The sequence below is a fragment of the Lemur catta genome, unplaced genomic scaffold (genome assembly GCF_020740605.2).
Source record: "Lemur catta isolate mLemCat1 unplaced genomic scaffold, mLemCat1.pri scaffold_53_ctg1, whole genome shotgun sequence".
NCBI lineage: Eukaryota > Metazoa > Chordata > Mammalia > Primates > Lemuridae > Lemur > Lemur catta.
Window position 1 is genome coordinate 1,009,151 of NW_025423858.1, and position 21,195 is coordinate 1,030,345.

A 21,195-nucleotide genomic window follows, 5' to 3' on the forward strand; every position below is an offset into this window, starting at 1 on the left:
TTTCCCATTCTTGGGTGATAGCATTTGGGCTGGGGCTGGTTAAAGTCCCTGACCTGGTGTTTGCTATATAGGAAGGATCACAGGGAACTGGCATGGGTAGACTCCTGTAGCCTTTTGGTCTCTCTCTGCTGACTGTGGCTATAAAATTATAGACTCTAAATAAGATACACACATCTCATTGATACATTGAAGCTGAAAAAAAAAAAATCAGTCAAGACCCAAAGATTACCTGGCCACAAAATATTATCTGAAAGCCAGCTTAGGCTCTTATTTCTGGAACTTTTTTCTTCCCCTTTTACAATTTCTCCTCTTAATCATTCCCTTAGCTAAACTCTTTTTATAAAATCCTTAGCTATTCTGGCAGACTGCTTATTAAAAAAGGAAACCCTCTTGAAAACCAGCAGATTTTTTAAAGAAATATTTTGCCATTCAGACCTTTTTTAAAAGTAAAACATAAAATTCCTATAAAGACACCTTCCCTATAGTAAAAGAAATGGTGACATTATTATCTTCAAGGATGAAGAATTGAGTCCAAGAAACTATCAGAACTTGTCAGAAGAACTCTTGTTTTCAGCCTTCTCACATATTTCAGTCATATTTTCACAGTTAAGTGTTCTTTGTACAATCCAGTATATTGATAACTGAGTCAAACTGCTTTACCCAAAATTTGGTTGACAGCCTTTATAAGATGGCCTACTTAAAAAAATCTTAACCTTATCTCATTTTGTCAGAAAAATGATTTAGATCCAACTGGTTTTTATAAACTGGCGAGTTTATATGTTTTACTATCTCATGACTGAAATTCTAAAATGAAAACTTTAAGACCTTTATGTGTGTATATATATATATATATATATATACACATTATATATATATATATATTTAGGTATATTGATGCATATACACATGCACCATGTCCTATGTAATGCCTACATAATAAAATCTGGTATAGTCAGCAAAATTGGTTTAAATAAATGAGCACTCAAAATATTTAGTAATTAAATCAAATTTTCAGTTCACATGACAAGAAAAGTTTTATAAAATTAGAAATGTCTTCAAAGTTGTCAACATACTTTCTTTTTTTAGCAAAAATTATTTTTTATTATAATAGTGAAATTATTTTACTGTATTTCACCACTACATAGTAATGGAAAATTGGAAACATTTTAAATGTTCAACAATTGAGAAGATTATTGTAGTTGTATAAACTAGAATATTACACATCAGTTAAAATAACCAACTTGAGCTATATAGATCAACATGGATAAATCCCAAAACCATAGAATAGCAAGTTTCAGAAGAGCATACATGTTACCATTGATATAAAAACAAACAAACCAAAAATACACATTTACAGATACAAACATACGAAGTAACAATGTAAATAAGTAGAGAATATCAGCAAACACAGATGAGAGTGGCTGTCCACAGTGGGAGAACTGTTGTCTAGGGGATGATTTTACATAGATACATGAGGACATTGAGTTTTGTAATCTTTTACTTGTTAACAGGGGAGTAGGTGGTCATGTTATTCTCTGTTCTTTTCTGTTCATGTGAAATCCTGTAAAAAATTACCAAGCTTCCTATACTCTAAGAGGGTTGGCTGTATCTCATGTCCCCTGCATGTCCCCTGCCCCCACAGTGGCATCACCCCTTCAACATACTTTCTTGCCTGGGTTTACCGGCTTACTGGTGAAGGTTTTTGCATCCATGTAACTTTCTGTACTGCTTTCAAAGTCTTTTGATTATCACTTTGGTTAAATCAATGGCTACTATTTTACAGTGTTCTCTGATTTTGATTTGGTCAAATGTTTTGAGCCCTTTAACATCTTTGACAAACCTCCCCTAAATTGAATTCTAACTTAAGCATCTTTAACCTTGAATTAATTATGAAAATTTCCAGTTGGGTCCCTGGAAAGATTCAAAATATATATCTCCCATCTTAATAGGATATTAAATGATTAGAAAAGATGCCTGCTATTATAATTTCTTCTCAAGATTATACTGACGATCCTGGCAGGATCTGTGAAGTAAGATAAATATTTGAAAGAATAAAAAATATTGTCATTATTCACAGATGTTATGATTGCTTATGTTAAATATCTAAAGGAGATTTTAGTTAAGTATTAGAAACAATAAAATTAATAAAGTGGCTGGATACATATCAAAATGTAAAATTAATTGAACATTCATAAACAAGTAGGGATCAATTGTATGAAATAATTTTTAATAGGTACTATTTAGAAAATACTTCATGAAAATATGAAGTATTTAGGGATTAATATAATAAAGGATGTATAAATCCTTTATGAAAAAATTATAAAATATATTGAAAAACATTTTTAAACAAATATGCAGAGATATAAAATATTCTTAAATGAAACATTCAGTAGAGCACATATTCTTTAATGAAACATTCAGTAGAGCAAAGATACAAATTCTTACCAAAGTGATCATATATTTAATGTAATTGCAGGCAAAATCTCAATGGGGTTTTTCTGGCACAGAACTTGAGAAGATGATCCTAAAAATATATAAAAGAATAAAAAATAAAAATAGTCAAAACACTCCTGAAGATAGACGAAGGTACAGGGATTTTCCCTACTGAGATGGGTGTATACATACATAATGAGTGCGATGCGCACTGCCTGGGGGATGGACACGCTTGAAGCTCTGACTTGGGGGAGGGAGGCAAAGGGCAATATACATAACCTAAACTTTTGTATCCCCATAATATGCTGAAATAAAAAAACACTTTATACTCACTGAGATAACATACTGTTCATTGTGCGATAGATAAATGGTCCTGTGGAACATAACACAGAGCTCAAAACCAACTTTTACCTGCCTGGAAATTTGATTCATAAATGAGCAGTTAAGTCAAGGTCAGACTAGCATATACAGTAGTAACAGATTCTCCTTCACATTTCTCACAACACAAATCCAGTGTGAGTTGGCTGGGGTGGGTGGGGGTGGGATGCGTAATCTGCTCCCCAGAATCACTCAGGGATCCAGGCAAAAAGCAGCTTAATGATCTTATAGCTGTACGTTTGGGAGCCTTGTGGTCGTTTTGGTCATTATGGCCAGAGTAGCAAGAACGAGAGGATCATGTGCCAGCTCATAAGTCCTTTGACTTAAAAGTGACCGCTCAGAGACCTTGTCCCATAAATTAAAAGCATGGTTCCACCTATCCAAAAAGGAACTAGGAAATGTGGATAACTGTGTGGAGATTCCATGAGTAACAAATATTACTGTTAGTGAGGATTGAAGATCATGGGGAAATCGATAGACTCTTTAATAGATTTAAAAAATAACAGTCTTATGGAGAAATGGTCAGGTGACATAAAGCTTTTCACAGAAGAGAAAATACACTGTCTCAAAGTATATGACATGATGCTAAAATTCATTTGTAGTAATAGAAATTAAAATTGAAACCAAAATAAGGCACCCTTGTACACCATCTTTTTGATAAGGTTTAAAATGTGTGAAAATGATCACGATGTGGAGGAACTTGAACATTCATCTAATGTTGGTTGGGGTGTAATAGTAAAGTAACTTTGGAAATCAGGTTACCATCGAGTAAGGTATTGAACCTATGCATTTCTGTAACACTAGAATTTATTTCAACAGACCATGAGTACAGTACTCATTCAACAGAATATGTGTATAAGAATGTTCATACAACATGACTCATAATAGCCCCAAACTGAAAACAACCTAATTTTGGTAAAAGAAGACTGAATCAATAAATGGTAATATAGTCATACAATAAAATAAAGTTCAGCAGTGAAAATGAATAAATGCCAGCTAAATGTCTCAACATAGATGAAGCTCAAGAACATCAAGTTTTTGTTTTTTTGAGACAGAGTTTCACTCTGTTGCCTGGGCTAGAGTGCCCTGGCATCTGCCTAGCTCACAGCAACCTCAAACTCCAGGGCTCAAGCAATCCTTCTGCCTCAGCCTCCCAAGTAGCTGGGACTACAAGCATGTGCCACCATTCCCAGCTAATTTTTTTCTATATATTTTTAGTTTTCCAGCAAATTTCTTTCTATTTTTTTTTTTTTATTTAAGTAGAGATGCGGTCTCGCTCTTGCTCAGGCTGGTCTCGAACTCCTGAGCTCAAACGATCCTCCTGCCTTGGCCTTACAGAGTGCTAGGATTACAAGTGTAAGCCACTGCGCCTGGCCCAGTGAATGTCATTTTAAAAATTCAAATATTAGCTTGATTTAACTATTTAAAAAGTACTATCCAATTGCCCATCAACAGGCAAACTTTGCAGTAGTTGAGATAAAAATGCTGTAGGTAACATAGGAATTAGAGATGTACTTTTATGTAAGAAAATGACAATTAGTAAGACTTTAATAGGTTGTGAAATATATGTTTTACAATGTTGATAATGAAAAATAACACCCTATTAACACCCACTTTATCAGTGCCTCCAATGCATTATTTTTTAGAATAATCAAATGAAGTTGTCAAATAGAATGAGTATACTCTTTTTTTTGCACGTGTGACATTGATCAATTTTTCTCCCCAGGTGGCATGTTAATTCCATCCAGGCTGCTCCCCAACAGATTAAAGTATTAAAAAAAATACTTGATTCCTGTGGGGGAAGAACTGTTGAATTGATCCTCAAATTTGGAGCCCAGCCCTCAGAGACTCTCTTCCCCACACCGAAGCCCCCAGGCTGTGCCTCCCCAAAGCTGAGCGCACACCTGGGGGCTCAGTTTCTCCTGGTTCCTATTCCTCACAGCTATGGTCGAGCTGATTTACTGTCACCCTCCGAACTCATGGACGTGGCCGGGAAAGTGCCTCAAAGGGAGGGGGGGGCAAATGCTGGTGGCAGAATCAGGACAGTAGACAGCTGCAAGTCTCCGACCCCTCCCTACCCTGTGTTTTTGTGAAGCCTGTCCGCTTGGCTCCTGGGGCCCAGTCATCCCAGCATCCTGGGAATGAGCCTCAATTATGAGCCACCTGAAAACTTGGGACATCTTGCTCCGCTGGACCAGTGGAGGCGGCTAGGTGAGAGGGAACGGCTCGAAGGACATAAGGGGTGAAGCTAGTGGGTGCCCCTGGCACAGGGACAGAGAGAGGAGGACTTGCCTCCATGAAATAACAGGTGGGTGGGGTCAGGAGTGGGGGAGTGTGAGGTCACAGGGGTGACATTGTGACGCACCTGGAGCGGAGTTGGGGATTGGCCGGGCAGGCAAAGGGTAGTGATGAAAAGCTGGTTGCCGAGCTTGAGTGCAGCAGAGCCCGCATGGACTTGAAGGGCTGAACTTGGGCTCCAGCACCCGCCCTTTGGCTGTGACCACCTTCCTGTGGTCATGTCTCAAGGTCACCCTCTTGCCTGCCACTTCCAGTGAGTCTCATCTATTCTACAGCTTTCTCCCCTCTGCTTCCTAATCCTCCATGACTTCTCAGTTTCTGGCTGCCACAGTCCTCCACTTTGCCACTTTGGTTTCCAGAAATTTCGTCCGGAGCCAGCCCTGCTTTCCAGAGTCTTCAGCTTACCTGCTCATTGTCCCCTGTGTGTCCTGTTTGCCTGGAAGTCCAGATGACCGCAATGGAGACGGCCACTTGAGTTTTCTGGATCGCAGTGCCTGTGAGAGATGCGTCGTACATGCGCGGACAGAGAGAGCTTCATAGCAAGGTCGGTTTTCTTAGTGAGAAGGCCCACGCAGTTCCCACTGTAGCCTGGGCTGCAGAAAGAGAATTCAGGTGGTGGGAATGAAAGTGGCCACCTGAGAGAGGTCCTTAGAAAATAAACCATCAGAGAGCTCAGCTTTGTTCCTCACAATGAAATTGGAAAGTTTTCTGCTATCTCTCAATGATGTCCCGACTTGTGAGGTCTTCCTCTTCTGGAAATGGAGGGGTTGGGCTTATATCTGAGGTAAGGCCTACATCTAGTCCTAGTGAGTCATCAAAAGGGCTCAGTAACTTAATGACCTCAGAGCTGGGCCCTCTTTTGGCCACATCTATAAGTCCAAGCAGCCTGAATTCTTCTGGATGGAGGAGTGATGTTTTTCACATTGATGCTTCTGACATCAAGTTTTTCCTGAAAATGCCAAGAATGATCTCACTCGCTAGAAGATTCCCACCCCTCATGTAGCCCATTTATTTATTTATATGTTTATTTAATGGTAAAATTTTGTTCATTTTTGTTTTATTTTGATAGAATAGGGTACAAGTTGAATTCTGTTACATGTATATGTGATATAGTGAAGTCTGGGCTTTTGTACCCATCACGTGAATAGTGTGTATTGTACCCCATAAATAATTTTCATCCCTCACCCCCTCCCGCCTCCCTCCTTTTAAGTCTCCATTATACCATTCTGTGTGCCCTGGTGTAGCCATAGTTTACACTTATAAGAACATACGGCATTTATTTTTCTGTTTCTGCTTAAATTTATGGTCAGATGATTTTTAAGGTTATAAATGAGCTTAATAACTCTGTAGGATACAAGATCAAACTACAAAAATCAATTGTTTCTATATACTAGCAATAAACAAAATGAAATAAAAATTTCTTTCAAAATAGTATGAAGAAGAATAAAATAGGAATAAATTTAGCAAAAAATTTGTAAACCTGTACACTGAAAATTATAAAACATCACGGAGAGAAATTTAGAAGATAGGAATAAGTGGAAAGACATTTTGTATTCATTGATTAGAGATTCAGTATTGTCAAGATCACAATTCTACCCAAATTAAACTCTAAATTCAAAGCAAGTCCTATAAATATCCCAGTAGACATTTTTATTGGAATAGACAAGTTGATTTGAAAATTTATATGGAAATGAAAAGGACTTAAAATAATGAAGACACATTTTTTACATAAAAGAATGAAGTTGAAGGACTTATGTACCTGTTTTCAAAACTTACTATAAATCTCCAGTAATCAAGACATCATGGTGTTGACACAAGATCAGGTATATAGATCAATGAAAATTATTTGAGAGTCCTTAAAAAATGTTTAAATTTATGGTCAGATGATTTTTGACAAAGTTATACAGTCTTTTAACAAATAGTGCTGAAACAATTGAATACCCATAAGCCAAAAAAAGCATTATTACTTCACACAGCACATAAAAACTAACTAAAAGTGGATCATAAATCCAAATGTAAGAGCCAGCACTTTAAAATTGCAATAAGAAATAGGGAAAAAATGCATTACCTTGTGTTGTGGAAAATGTTCATACAGACAACATTAAAAGCATAGTCCATAAAAGAAAACATTAAAATGGATTTTTATAGAAATTACAAAGTTTTTCACTTCTAAAGACACCATTAAGAAAACTAAAACACAAGCCACACACTGGACGATGAAATCACAAATAATATATCTGATGATAGACTTGAATCCAGAATATATAAAGAACATGTAAACCTCAACAATAAGAATAAAACTAAAAAATGTTCAAAAGACTTGCACAGACATTTCACCAAAGAAGATATAAGAATGGCTAATGGGCCTATGAATGATGAGCACATTGTGATAATACTCAACATTATTGACCATTAGAGAAGTTCAGATTAAAACCATAATGATATACTATTACATACCCACTAAAATGACTGCAGTAACCCAGAAAATAACAAGTGTTGATGAGAATGCAGAGAAACTGGAATCCCCACATGTTGTAGGTGGGAGTGTAAAAAGGTACAGCTACCTTGGAAATCAGTTTGGCAATTTCTTAGACTTACCACACAACCTGGTAAGTCTACTTCTGGGAATCTCTTTAAAAGAAATGAAAACACGTTCATACAGAGACACATACGTGGATGTTTCTAGCAGTGTTGTTCATAATGGCTCAAACTGGAAGCAATCCAAATATGCATCAATTGGCAGATGATTAAAGAAATGTGGTATATACATACTATGGAATACTATTCAGTAATTAAAAGCACACTACTAAGTACTAAAATCTGGATGAAACTTAAACATGCTGAGTGAAAGGAGCCAGACCAAAAACGTCTGCATATTGTGTGATTCCATTTACATACAATGTCTAGGAAAGTAAGTTTATAGAGACAAAGTAGGTCAGCATTTTTCTAAGGTGGGGAGTGGGAGACGGGATTAACTGCAAATGATTGTGAAGGAACTTTTTGCAGGTGATGGAAATGTTCTAAAACTGGATTGTGGTGATGTTTGCATAAGTACAAATTTATCAAAACAATTTGAGTTTACATTTCCAGTGGGCAAATTTTAGGGTATGCTAATCATACATCAATTAAGCTATAAACGTAAAAAGGAAGAAGAAAAAAGTTATTAAGTGGTGTTTCTTTTGGTAGACGCTTAAAAGCTTATTTACGTAGTAAGCTTCTGTTACGATAGTTAGGAGCTAAGAAGTAATGGCTTTGGTTTCAACATCAAAAAAGTTTAGTGTATGGTATGATTTCATGTTAAAAAATCAGCTTACAATGGAAACATATGTTAGGAACAATATTTTTGTTTGTTTAATAAGAGGGTAAAATTTCTTGTGACTTAAATTTTATAAATTTCCTATATTGGATTTATAAGTAAATTACCACTGATCTCATCACTGCTTAAAACACAAAATTATATGTACCAACTTATATTGAACTAAATGAAATGATAATGGATGCCATTCTAAACGTTTTAATTTCATAATATTTTTACAAGCTACAAATCATAAGGATTTAATGTATTAGATAAATTACAATTTCCCTATCCTTATCTACCTTTAAGATCTTAGATAAATCATTCAGTTAATTAATAAGTTTTGAAAGCCTGGAAAGTTTCTTAGTAAAAAACAGACACAAAACACTTATAAATAATGATAATATCTATTCTTGTTATTTTTGAATGGCAATGGCTTAAGGACAAAATATATATCCTCCAGTTGCCCTCAGAGTATGAGTATGTTCAAAATTATACAACACAAATAAATATGTATGTGTGTGTATATGTATGTGAATATGTGTATATTCATCTATTTCAATTGTTAATCAATTGTTAATATGTGTTGATGGAGAAAAAACAGTAAAACAATTCATGTTTTTTTTATTCTCTAGTTCTTTTTTTCTGTCTGGAAAAGGTTATTTTAATTAAAGATGATATTTAATATAAATATTATATAATTTCATTTATAATATATAAATTATATTTTATGATATATAACATTTATATTTAATATGAAGACACTTAATTTAAATAATTATATAAGATACGATAATTAGAGACATGAAAATATGTATACAAGAAACTAGATATGATTTCCTTCTTATTTAAGAAATTAATAGTTTATCCACAGGACAAATTTAATATGATATATATGTATTATTTAATATACTGATTAGTTAATTATTTGTTAAAACCATAGGGAATTTTTATTATTACCAATTTTTATATTTATATATCTGTGTATGTCTAAACCTATAAGTCCTTTCCTTTAAATTATTATATAAATACTTATAAAGCAGAAACAAAATGAGTGACATTTTTATTTAAAATGACTGGGCTATTTTATGCTTATGTGGAAGTTTCTTCTTGTAATTCTGTTAAATTTTGGTTATTGTTTTTTACACTCCTAAATCAGTTTTTAAAAAGAAGTCTTGTTTGCTTTTCATAATTTATTTTCAATTACAATTGTTACAGTGTTTTTAAAATGTATGAAATTATTTCTGACATTAGTTATGATTTATATCATGTCTTCTGTAACTACTATTTTTTGTTTTAGCTTTCCAAAATTCAAAACAGTAATTTTGTTCTACAAAACAAAGGAAAATAGGAATAATTAGGTTTGTTAAAACTCTTTAGGTTTTAAATAATTCAAAACTGTTATGAGAGCCATTGTCCTTCAACCTTGGTATTTAAAAACAACAAAAAAGTAAGTTTTACTTCCGTCTGTGCAAAAATTAAAGTGCTCCAAACCTGGCAAATCCAAAAGAGAGTTGATATTAGGTTAATTATATATTAGTAAAACATATTAATAGAAGTATGTTTTAATAACTGTGTACTTTTCAAGTTAAAAGAAGCATGCTGCTATTTAAACATAAATACTGAAATATAAACTATCAGATTTTTCTCTAGGATTCTAGGCTCACAAATCCTTTTTCATGTTTTGTTCATGAAAACTCTGACCAAGTGCTGACTCAAGTATGTGGGAATCATTAGAGACCTACTGCTTATTTCAGTATTTTGTTAGATCTAGTGGCCAAGCCATATCCACCTTGTTTGGGATCTATAACAGCAATAGAAAAATGTATGAAAACTTCCATTGATTTAGTTCCAGAGTTTCTACTACACTTACTGGTTCCTATCCTCCACAGACTCTTTTACTGGCAGTCACCTGGCATCCTGTGAAATATTACTGCTTTCGTCTTCAAAGGTCTCTATTTATTGCTGCTTCACTTTGAATCCAGCCACCCTTCATTCATCACCTAAAGAAAGAACCCAACAATTACTTGCCAGCATTTTGGGAACTATTCACAATAATTTAAACCTTATAGACAAAACAACCTTGGTTTTAATGTGGTTTTATGTGGTTAATAATTTAAAAAAACTAAAAATTATGAAGCTGAGTATGCTATAAGAAACTTAAATCAGGCCTTGAAATATAAGCTTCTCACAGAAATAAAATAATTCCAGATGGTTGCATTAATTGCCATCATTCAGATATATCAATTGCCAAAAGATAAAGAAAGAAATATTTATTGTTGTGGTAGGTATGATTTTAGGTTAGTTCACGACTATGAAATGCTTTAGAAACAAAAAGATGTCCTATTATAAGATGGTGAATTAAAAGCCCTAGTATTTCTATAGGCCATGCTCCCTAGACAAGCAGCTGATTAGCAAATCACAGAAATGGTAGAGGTCATTGATTTACATCCAGAAACCTGACTTTAGCTTGGTCAAAAGGAGACACTAAGAAGAGAGAAGCAACCTCTAATATTTGGAAACTCACCTAGCACTGTTAAGGTTTGGTGTTGCTAGGAGTAGACCAGGTATTCATAGCAAGGTGATAATATTTTTCTGCTTAATGTAAATAATTCCGCAGAGCACTAGCTTCAGAAGAGGCCGCACAGTGATTGTGGTGGATCAAGAGAAAAAGAACAACTCTCTACAGTCAGGTTTGTATGAACTAAAATAAAATCTTAATCCCCCCAGCTGTGATGGAATGGACTTCCTCTTGGCAAAGGGCACTGCAGAAATAACCTAAGGCTCAGATACTGGCTATGAAACGGTAGGTGCACCTTTATCCTTTTGGAGACATCATACTTTATGACAGTGAGACACCAAATCATGAACAGACCTAAGGCTATAGAAGGAAAATAGCCTAAAACAAACCTATACGCCTTCAATTTACATAAGAGACCTCTTGAGTTTCAGTAAACATCCAATGGCTTATCTCTCATTAACAGATTTCTTTTTATTTTTATTTTTTTATATTTTTTATACTTTAAGACAGAGTCCCACTCTGTTGCCCAGGCTAGAGTGCCATGGCGTCAGCCTAGCTCACAGCAACCTCAAACTCCTGGGTTCAAGCAATCCTCCTGCCTTAGCTTCCCGAGTAGCTGGGACTACAGGCATGCGCCACCATGCCCGGCTAATTTTTCTATATATATTTTTAGCTGTCCAGATAATTTCTTTCTATTTTTAGTAGAGATGGGGTCTCGCTCTTGCTCAGGCTGGTCTTGAACTCCTGAGCTCAAACAATCCACCCACCTTTGGCCTCCCAGAGTGCTAGGATTACAGGCGTGAGCCACCGCATCTGGGCAACAGATTTCTTAAGTTAAGAAATTCCAAGACTTAAGACAAAGCTTCATACTTTAACCAGTTACAAGTCAAAGAAACTGTAAGTGCACATATAACATATAAGAACACACTTTAAGATGTCCTGCCATTTCAGGGAAAACAATACACGCCCTCCACATACTGACTTAGGGAGTTATTTGTAGTTCCTACCTGCATGAACCTATACAACCAAACTGCACCTCAGCAGTGTGGGCACATATTCTCAGGACCTCCTGAGGCCATGTGCTCCAGGTGAGCCAGTCATGCATGTTCAGATCAGAATAAACCTCTTTAATTATTTTAAAGAGTTTGGGTTCTTTTCTTTTCACAAGATGGTGCTCACACCTGAGGTTCAAAGAAGACTCAGGATTCCTTGAAGGAGGAGCCCAAAATCAGCAACAGGTAGCAGCACAGCATCCAAAGCCACCCACCTCCAAGCTTTCCCTTGGGCTGAACTGGTAAGTCCTCCTGTGTCCCCAGACCTCACAATCTTGGTTGATGGTCCTGGTATATTCTGAGCCGTGGATACTTTTTCTAGGAAGCTGTTTTGATGGATCCTAATTTTGACTTGGAGGTGCACTCTAAAGGGTCTTCTCCATTCATTGCCTCTTCCTCACCAAATTTCTCTGAATTGGCCTTTCTGGGCCTTTGTGAAATGAAAGAGGAAACTGAACTGTCCCATTTGTAGACAAATAAGAGTCTCAGTTGCTCAGCTCCGAAGAGAAAGGGCATTTTCCTCCTCCCAGCCAAAGGGAAACCTGGGTGACTGCAGATGCAAGTGGGAGTGCTTGGGGTGACTGCCCCCGGTCGGACATGTCCCTGCAGGGAATCCCCAACAAAATTAATTAAAAGAAGGATCAGCCAGGAAATGCACATAAGAGCTGATCACTTGGCATTTTGAGCCTTCTCAGAGGTGTTAGAGCCCTGGAGAGAGAACCTGAGACACGGGTGAGAGGCAGCAACCAACTCAGTGGTGATACCCTGTGTGGTCCTGCCCACAATCAGCACACTCTGATCCACTACACTGACCCCTAGACCGCTGTTCGGTTGCTTCCTGTAAAGAAAAATGGGAAGCCAATCCTCTACAAGTGAGAAAAGGCAAGGAGAATGATCCTATCTGGGCACCCCGGTCGCATTCCGGCAACTCTACTCACAAGTGTGTGTGTAAATGGCAAGATTCAAAGGCGTGCCAGGTACGCTAGGACTGCAGCTGGTTAGGGCCAATTCTTGTGCACATGTTTTAACTGAAGGGCAAATTGCATCCATGAAAATTCAGAGCTCAAGTGCTCGACCTGCCTCTATGAATTTAAAATGTCCAGTCTTTCAAGCTCTCTGTCTCTGTTGTCTGTTCTGTCAACTCTCAACCTGCTAAGTTTTCCTGTTGCTCTTGAGGTGGACTCAAAGTTTATGCTATTTGTCATTCAAAGCTACTTGGAGATCTTACAGCCAGTTCAAGCTAAAACACAAAGATTGAGCACTCTTTTTCCTCTAAGGAAAAGAAAGAAAAAAAGGATAAAAGGGTCTTTTTAAAATCAGACTGCCACTAAACTCTTTTATCCAACACTTTGGTCCATAGGCTTAATTAGCTTAACTCTCAGGGCCATGAAAATTCAAACATATGAAAGAGACCAGTTTTGTCAGAGGTAATTCTGGTCCGGTGATGTTTTGTAAACCGGGGAGTTTCTATCAGAACCTCATGGCTAGAATTGTGAGGTTAAAGGTAATGGAACATTGTGTGTGTGTGTACGTGTGTGTATGTTTATATGTGTGCATGTGTTTAGATTTATTTGTGGATATCCTTGTAGTATGTGTTGTGTTTACATGATGCCAGACTGTTTTATACATAAGGTAGCACTTCTAACTTACTTAAAAAGAAGCAAGATTACTCTGTATTTCCTATAAATTTAGTAAACTTTGGTAAATGAATTGGCTTATTTAAACAGGGTAAGTATGAATGGTGAAGTGAAAGTGAAAATTTTTTCAAATTGTGAGCATACATTTTTATGTATGCTCCTGGACAGTTTGATGTGTTTAAAGTGTCAGTTTTTAGCACAAAAATCTTACAACTCTAAACCCATCCTAAAGCAAAATGGTCTGTGTTTGTATCATTTCTGATAAGTTAGGGATATTTAATGTTAGTCTCACAATAACAGCAAAATCTCCTGCCTTATGAACAAAACTGCCCATGTGTTTAATGTTCTTAAGTATCTAAAAAGGGAGACAGGCTGAACTAAAATAAATGGTCAGAAAATTAACATAATGGAAACATGAAGCACATAGGAGCACAGAAAGACATACTTATGGTCAAAAGCTTATGAAGTTATTATGGTTTTGGCCATTGAATCCTAGATACGATGTATTTTCTTCCCCTGATTTCAATGTCTGTGCAAAGGTACACATAAAATGTGTTTCTAACTCCCTCTTTCTATCATTTGATATGAACGTTACCATTAGGGATTTGAACCTGTGGTTACAAGGGCTTAAACTGGCAGCTTCAGTTTTCCCTTTGGTCTTATCCACTGTTCATTTGTCCAACTCTTACTGGCTAGGACGTTATGTGTCCACTGCACAGACACAGCACAGTTTCTGCTTAGGAGAACAAATCCCTAAGCTGTTAAATTTTATATAATACTTTATTTTAGGGTAAACACAATGGTTATTACAATACAAAGAGAATCTCCAAACAGTATCCTTAAACCCACCGGTAACCTGTAATACCCCCCTTTGACATGTCATGCCTTTTGGGGCAAAACCAATGTATACCTTCTGTGTACTGAATTATGGGCAAACCCTGCCCTTCTGAAAGGTATAAAGCCAAGATGTAACCCAATCAGAGTGAGAGCACTCGCTGAAAACCTCTTGCCTGTGATTTTCTGGTCCATGGTCACACATACTCAGCTCAGGATAAACCTCTTTCATTTACTTTTCAGAGTTTGGGTTCCTGTCTGTTCACAAGATGATGTCAACCTGTGTGGCACCCAGAAGACTCACCAACCCCTGAGAGAGTAGCCAACCATGAGTGCCAGGTAAAGGCATGGCCCCCTCGGGTGCTCACACTGCTTCAAGATTTCACTTGGTCTGAACAGGTTAGTTCTCTTGAGACTGCACGGCCCTCACGATCTTGGTTGATGGTCATGGATTTTTCTGATCTGTCAATACTTTTACTGGGAAGTAGTTTTGAGGGGTCCTAATTTTGACATGGTGATGAACTCAAAAAGGTCTTCTCCATTCATGGCCTCTTCCTCCCAAAATTTCTCTGAATTGGCTTTTCTGGGCCGTTATAAAAGGAAAGAGGAACCTGAACTGTCCCGTTTGTAGACAAATGAGAGACTGAGTTGCTGAGCTCCAAAGAGAAAGGGCATTTTCCTCCTCCCGGCCAAAGGCACGCCTGGGTGACTGTGGGTACAAGTGGGAGTGCTTGGGGGGACTGCCCCTGGCGTGACGTGTCCCTGCAGGGAATCCCCAACAAAATTATTTAAAAGAAGGCTCATCCAGGAAACGCACATGAGAGCTGATCACTCGGCATTTTGAGCCCTCTCGGTGGTGTTAGACCCCTGGAGACAGAACCTCAGACACAGGTGAGAGGCGGGAGCCGACTCAGTGGTGAAACCCTGTGTGGACCACCCACAATATCCATCTGTGTCATAAAGAAACTCCCAGTAAATTGTTAGGGTACAATCCATGTTAGTCATGTGTTCAAGAATTCACAGATATTTCTGTATTGCATTCCTTTCTTTCTTATTCTTGTCTGGTTTTTATGGAGAAATAGTGTTTTAATTGCTAATGGAGACCTGTGAGTCACAGCCAAGATGCAGCCAAATATGGGATCCTTAAATTAACTACTTTACTTCACCTACCTATGCATGTATACATACTAGGTGCGTGTCTAAGCAAACAGTTATAGAAATTGCAAAAATTTCCTAACAGCGAAGTGTTACCTAGCTAGCAATTGCTTAAAACAACAAAATATGCAAAGATTTGTAGTTAGATTAAAATATAATTTTAAGATCCATGGAAAAAAATTGTTTGTAAGACTGATTATATCTTCTTCCATCTGTATAGCTATATTTCCTTGTGTCTATATATGTTATGTATATAATATTTTGCTACCAATATATACAAAGGTACTTTAATTGATTATCTTAGAAATAATTGCTACATCAAATATTTTTCTAGAAAATAGAAACTAATTGAAATGCTTTTTTAGAGTATGTGACTTTAATAGTACAATAATTGACCTCTGCTCAACTTTTTTTTTTAATTCCATTTCACTCTACTTCACAATTTCTGTTACATTCACCTACACAGTGAGACTATTAACATGGACCTGAGTACTCAGAGAAACTGTGAATGTCCTTCAGTATTCTCTCAAATTGTCACAGCTGATTCATACTTTGACGTTTAGCCGGGGATCCATTCTTTTTCCTTACTTGTTCAGCATATGGACAATGTTTTACTCCAAAAACCGGGTGTCCTCTTAGACATCCTCATTCTTTGAAAGTCTCTGACTGAGTGACGCCATAAAGCCTCTAGGTCCAAACTCCAGAGGGTACATGCAACTGTTACTTAGTTTTAACATAAAATATTTCTGGGCACTCAAAAGCTCACCCAAAAATTCCTTGAGTCAATTTTGTTATAGCCCTCATTAGAGATTATATATTGGTAAAAGGAAATGTTGCCACTATTTACACAGACTCCAAAGATGCCTCTGGAGGCAGGTGATCTTCTGTTGCCAGGGTGTCTGGACACTGTTGGGATTTAAGTGAACAATTTGATACCGGGACTAGCTATATGCAGACACTGACTAATATGCTTGAAACATATCATCAGCAGGTGAAAGGACCATGGCTTCCACCAACTGATATGCTCTGCCATCCTTTTTGACCAAGAGAGTCTGTATACATCAAAATTTTTAGAGAAACACATGTACTATCATCTCTCTGGGCAGGCCCCTTTGAAGTACTGTTAACTACCTACATGGCCATCAAAATAAAAGAAAAATTTTCCCGGATTCATGCGAGCTACACCAAAGTGCACTGAGACAGTAGGAAGATCACCCCTACAGTGACCCGAAAGCAAGGATTTCCAGGGCTAGTTCCCAGGCCCCTGAAGCAGACATCTTCACAAAGTAGCCAGGTTTTTCCCAAGATCTTAGATCAAGAAACCACATCTTCTATCTAACAACTCCTTTTTTGTGTGTTTTTTTTTCTCTCTTTTTATCCCCTCCCCTCAAGAAGGGTTCTTCATAAACCCTTTTTCTTTTGAGCCTCCCTGTTCGAGGATTGCACATGGGAAGCTGAGTGGGGATTGCCTCAACCTATCCCAATTTCCCTTTTAATCTTCCACTATGACTTTTCTTTCAAACTATGACTCACTCTTACTAACTCTTACTGTTTTTCCAGCAGGTCAGACACAGACCCAGCATCCCTTTGCACCAGTTTTTCAAACCCTGGCCACACTAACTAATCAATCCAATTGCTAGTTGTGCCACCATGTAAATCATACAAAGGAACTTGAACTCATTTTTGTTTCTGCCAAAGTGAGTGCCTGGTGGGACTGGTCTGGAAGATGGAGATATGACAAGCAGTGGCATCCACAGCCAAAGAAAACATGTTATGGTACTGCTGCTGTTGGTGAGTAACTGAACACAGAAAGAGTGTCTTTTTCTCAGGTAAAGTCACTAGAAAGAAAATTTTTATCTCTTCTGGTGACATTCTAGGGCAATATTGTGATCAATGGTTTGATTCCACAGGAGGCATTCTTGCACCTCTTAGATGATGCTGACACTACCCCTCATGATGTCAATGCTTGCTAAATGATAAGATGTTCTGGATGGCTCACAAGCCAGGCCTCTGCAGCTTGCTCCCTTTGCTAAGTTGACGGACACTAATGATTACATATGGACAGACCAAAAGTCTGGACTGACTTGGTTTCGTGACAAAACCAAGCCCTGTATCTGCCAGAACTGGACCAAAGGCCTTTTGTATCAAATATTTCACAACCTGTTTTGTTCTCACAGACTGGCAGGGACACATGGAGATGAAACTGTCCATATTAAAGTACTGTGAAGCCACAAAGTATAAATAGTAATCCAGGTCTCATTTTCATAGAAGTACAGATACAGACAGAAATCAAAGAGCCATTGTTCCCTAACTTCCTTGCTGCTGCAAAGGGTTACTACTTAATTGCACTACTTGTGCCTCCCTGACAGTCACCCGATATGTGACTCCCCCCACTATTTCTATAGATCAAATTGCTATTGTAAATCACAAGACTTTTGACTCCATTGCTGTTTAAGTCTTAAGACTGGTCTTTGAGGTGTTTTTCAAACTCTGCATCCTGGAGACCTGCTGACACCAACCAGACCCGTGGACAGATGTGGGAATGGATCCAACAGCCTCGAAAGCCCCTACCCAGGAAACCTACCAACTGACAAGATAATTTCTGCATTCCAACCCTATGAGCTCATCCCTCACCCATCAGCAGACCCCATTCCCTAGCCCTTTGTTCACCAAAGTCCCTTTAAAAACCTTTTCTCCCAAATGATTGAGGAAGATGGATTTGAGAAATTACTCCCCTCTCCTCGCATGGTGCCTGTGATAATAAAACTGTTTCTCTGCTGTAACCCCTGCTGGCTCAGTGTGTTCATCTCCTGTTGAGCAGCAGGCAGTGAACCTGCTCGGGCTGTAACAGATACTGGAGATGTAGAAGTGCCAATGAGAAAGAGCAAGTACAGCAAACTCCACACTGGGAGTCACAGGTTCCAAACTGACCCTCTCGGAAAATAACACTGGTCTTTTTGTTCTTAGGAGAACTCTTATGTTTTCAGCCTTCTCACATGTTTCAGTCACATTTTCACAGTTAAGTGTTTTCTGTACAATCCAGTATATTGAAAACTGAGTCAAACTGCTTTACCCAAAATTTGGTTGACAGCCTTTATAAGACGGCCTACTTAGGAAAATCTTAACCTTATCCCATTTTGTTAGAAAAATGATTTAGGTCCAACTGGTTTTTATAAACTGGTGAGTTTATATGTTTTACTATCCCATGACTAAAATTCTAAAATGAAAACTGTAAGACCTTTTTTATGTGTATATGTATATATATATATACACACTATATATATATATATATATATATATATATATATATTTAGACGTATTGGTGCATTATGTCATATGTAATATCTACATAATAAAATCTTGTGTAGTCAGCAAGAAATCTCTTCAAAAGTTGTATTTTGATTGGTTTAAATAAATGAACACTCATAAAATATTTAGTAATTAAATTAAATTATTTTTAGTTCATATGACAAGAAAAGTTTGGCAAATTAATTGGTTTAAAAATTAATGATAACACAAAATTAGAAATGTCTTTAAAGCTGTCAACATACTTTCTTGCCTGGTTTACCTGCTTACTGGTGAAGGTTTTTGCATCCATGTAACTTTCTGTACTGCTTTCAAAGCCTTTTGATTATCACTTTGGTTAAATGAATGACTGCTATTTTACAGTGTTCTCTGATTTTGTTTTGGTCAAATGTTTTGAGCCCTTTAACATCTTTGACAAACCTCCCCCAAATTGAATTCTAACTTAAGCATCTTTAACCTAGAATTAATTATGAAAATTTCCAGTTGGGTCCCTGGAAAGATTTCAAATATATATCTCTCATCTTAAAAGGATATTAAATGATTAGCCTCATTGGATAAATTGTATAAGAAACATGGTCCAATGATAAGTGACACTAGATCTTACTTAGTTTCATTTATTGGTATGCTGTTGATATGAATGTTTCAAAAACATCATTTCTACAAGCATGTAAGTTTATAGAAGTTTAATATATTATCAGTCATAATTCTGGTTACTATCTGTCATAGATATAGTGACGTTTCCTTGTTGACTGTAAACTTTCATCAGATTTTTAAAATCTCTAAAAATCATTTATACTCAGATTCATGAAACAGACTCCAACAAACACTCTTACATACAGGTTTCTGATAACTTTAAGGACAATTGACTAAACAAAAATTTCCAGAACTCTGCTAAAGAAATGGATGGATTCATGATACTACTAATGGAGATTAAGCAGAACAAATGTTGACTATATGACATTGAATACCTGATAAAATCATGTCCGTATGACTTTTATTTAAAACATTTTTGTCTACTTGAAATGTTTGTTTTCCAGATTACCAAATCTTTGACTAAAATATCATATTTGAAAATATGCATACAATGCCTGACTTCAAAGGTCCCTAGACTTAAAAAAAGTAAATAAAAACTCACTTTCTGTCAGAGCCAGCATCCTTACAACAGTAAATAAAACCTGAAGTCTGCCTTGGTTTGGCTTCCTAGCCTTAAGAAGTTATTAAACCTGAGGTTTCTATGTGATCAATATAGAGAAAAAAAAGTTATACTTCTAAAAAAAAAACAGGTATAATACATTCATTATATGACTGTAGCTCTGTATACTATTTTCTTAATTTTTTCGGGTTCTTCTCATCCAAATTTCTTACAAAGAATTACAAAAAGGCAAACTTCTTTGTGCCTTAACCCCTATACGTTGAAACTAGATAAATTTCAAGAAACAAGTCTGTGGGTAATGTATGGGCCACACAGAAATTCACCAAACTATCTGATGCTATAGCCAGAGACATGGAAATGTAAACCAGGACAAGTTGAACTTCCCATGCTATAAACGGCTTTTCCTAAGTGGTTGAAGCAAGACTCCATATAATAATTCTCACCACGTATGTCTGGACTTTTTAATATGTTCAGCTGATTACCTTTAAAATTAGTTTCATGGTTTAAAGCTATTATTCAAACTGGGCTTATTATTCCATTCTGATTTTAACTTTGTTCTTTTTGTCTGCCTAATCTCTGTAAATCCAGCTCTCTTCACAACATAATTTGCCTAAATGCTTCAAGATAATTTCTGATGCCTGTGGAACTGATAAGATGGAACTTGATGCTGGAATCCAAACAGCTGTGCTCAGAGAACATGTTTCCTTCTGGCCTCTTTGTTACTGTAATGTGTCCTGGGTCCCTGACAGGGCCTCATACTTTCCCCTGACTTGGGACAGAGAACACCAGGACAGGTTCATTTTCGCACCTGTCAGGTGCCAAGGGACAGGGTTTGGCACTCAGTTTTGTACCATTTTCTGCACAATTTCCCACGTGCCTTTGTGGCACCCCGACATGACTGTGTGATCTCTGGGTTAGAAGCTATGTCTTTACAGTCAATTACATTCTTAAAGCCTTCATGGGTCCCTTATTACCCTGTGGGTGCAAAGCAGTGTTTTCAGGGTATATGTGCGTGTGTCTGTTAGAGTATGCATGTCTGTGTTTGTGACTGTGTCTGTGTGTGTGTCTGAATGTTGGTTTGCGTCTATATGTGCACGTGTGTGAGCGTGTCTGTGTGTGTGAGAGAGGGACGC

At 37.0% G+C, this 21,195-nt stretch overlaps 2 long non-coding RNA genes across 2 annotated transcripts; one reads left to right on the top strand and one right to left on the bottom strand.

Moving 5' to 3' along the window:
- Positions 1 to 1,920: 1,920 nt before the first annotated feature.
- LOC123629850 lies at positions 1,921 to 10,360 on the bottom strand. Its single transcript, XR_006732325.1, has 4 exons — positions 10,278 to 10,360; positions 5,515 to 5,702; positions 2,446 to 2,524; positions 1,921 to 2,023 (listed from the first exon to the last, which is right to left on the bottom strand). It is a non-coding gene; the product is annotated as an uncharacterized LOC123629850 (long non-coding RNA).
- LOC123629851 lies at positions 10,178 to 17,948 on the top strand. Its single transcript, XR_006732326.1, has 6 exons — positions 10,178 to 10,355; positions 11,025 to 11,097; positions 12,094 to 12,219; positions 14,692 to 14,847; positions 17,302 to 17,394; positions 17,514 to 17,948. It is a non-coding gene; the product is annotated as an uncharacterized LOC123629851 (long non-coding RNA).
- The last annotated feature ends 3,247 nt before the right edge of the window (positions 17,949 to 21,195 follow it).